This window comes from Festucalex cinctus, unplaced genomic scaffold (genome assembly GCF_051991245.1).
Source record: "Festucalex cinctus isolate MCC-2025b unplaced genomic scaffold, RoL_Fcin_1.0 HiC_scaffold_414, whole genome shotgun sequence".
Classification (NCBI taxonomy): Eukaryota; Metazoa; Chordata; class Actinopteri; order Syngnathiformes; family Syngnathidae; genus Festucalex; species Festucalex cinctus.
This window is the reverse complement of record NW_027520659.1, coordinates 17,501-19,312: the sequence shown is the minus strand read 5'-3', so window position 1 is coordinate 19,312 and position 1,812 is coordinate 17,501.

The window sequence follows — 1,812 nt, the reverse complement described above, 5'->3', positions numbered from 1 at the left end:
AGCTTTTTAACTGCAGCAACTTTAAGATACGCTATTGGAGCTGGAATTACCGCGGCTGCTGGCACCAGACTTGCCCTCCAATGGTTCCTCGCCCAGGGGTTTGGAATGCGCTCATTCCAATTACAGGGCCTCGAAAGAGTCCTGTATTGTTATTTTTCGTCACTACCTCCCCGAGTCGGGAGTGGGTAATTTGCGCGCCTGCTGCCTTCCTTGGATGTGGTAGCCGTTTCTCAGGCTCCCTCTCCGGAATCGAACCCTGATTCCCCGTTACCCGTGGTCACCATGGTAGGCGCAGAAAGTACCATCGAAAGTTGATAGGGCAGACATTCGAATGAGACGTCGCCGCCGCGGAGGGCCGGCGATCGGCTCGAGGTTATCTAGGGTCACCAAAGGGGCCGGGCCGGCAAAGGCGTGGGGGTTGGACGCGGCGGGCCGCCCGAGAGCGGCCCGGCCCGCGAAGCCCCCGCCGCCCGCCGGGCCCGCGTGGGTTTTGGGTCTGATAAATGCGCGCGTCCCCGGGGGTCGGCGCTCGTTTGCATGTATTAGCTCTAGAATTGCCACAGTTATCCAAGTAACGGCGGAGCGATCAAAGGAACCATAACTGATTTAATGAGCCATTCGCAGTTTCACTGTACGGGCCGTGTGTACTTAGACTTGCATGGCTTAATCTTTGAGACAAGCATATGCTACTGGCAGGATCAACCAGGTAGCCTCGGTCGCGCCGGCCGGCCGCCGCCGCCCGCCGCCGCCGGCGGACGGACTGGGCCGGGGGGCGTTCCGCGGTGGGCGCGCGGAGGCCCGGGGCCCCGCGTCGGGGCGGCCCCGGGCGCGCGCGCCCAGACAAGGCTTTGCGGGTGGGGAGCACGACGCGCGGAGGTCCGGGGCCCGCGTCGGGGCCCCGGGACGCACGCGCGCGCCCGCCCGGGTTAAGGCCACAGAGTGGGGCCTTGGCGCGGGGGGAGAGATAGGGACTCCTGCCTCCTCCTCCGCCGACCTCCGAGGTGAGAGGTTTTGAGAAACGGGTGCTCGCCGGAGGCACCGCCACCAGCCTCCGGGCACCGCCGCTCCTGGGGGGGGGAGCGGAGGGCCGGCGGGGCGCCGGGCTCCGTCGTGGGACGGCTGGGTGAAGGCTTCCGCGCCAGCCCGCAGGTCGGAGGAGCCGTCCGCCCGAACACCGGCGCGAGCGCCGGCCGACAGGGGCCCTCCGTGGCGGGATCTGGCGCCGTCGCCAGAGGTGGTCGTCTCGGTCTCGCTTCCGATGGGGCGCGCCGTCGCGTGCGAGCCCTCGCTCGCGGCCGCCAAGGGCGCTGAAGTGCGACCCGCAGGCCGGAGGAGCCGTCCGCCCGAACACCGGCGCGAGCGCCGGCCGGCGGGGGCCCTCCGAAGGCGGGTCTTGGATGCCGCTCGGTCAGGGTGGTGTGGGGTGGAAGTGCTTCCACCCGCGCGTGCGTGGGTGCGTCAGACTGTGGGAGCTTTCGGGCAGGCGTGGGGACTTGGAGAGCTCTCGGGCAGGCGTGGGACTTTGAAATATTTCTGGCAGGCGTGGGACTTTGAAATATTTCTGGCAGGCGTGGGACTTTGAAATATTTTCGGCCAGCGTGACACTTTGAAATATTTTCGGCCCGAGTGACACTTTGAAATATTTTCAGCCTGCGTGACACTTTGAAATATTTTCAGCCCGAGTGACACTTTGAAATATTTTCGGCCCGAGTGACACTTTGAAATATTTTCAGCCCGAGTGACACTTTGAAATATTTTCAGCCCGAGTGACACTTTGAAATATTTTCAGCCCGAGTCAGACTTAGAAAAAAA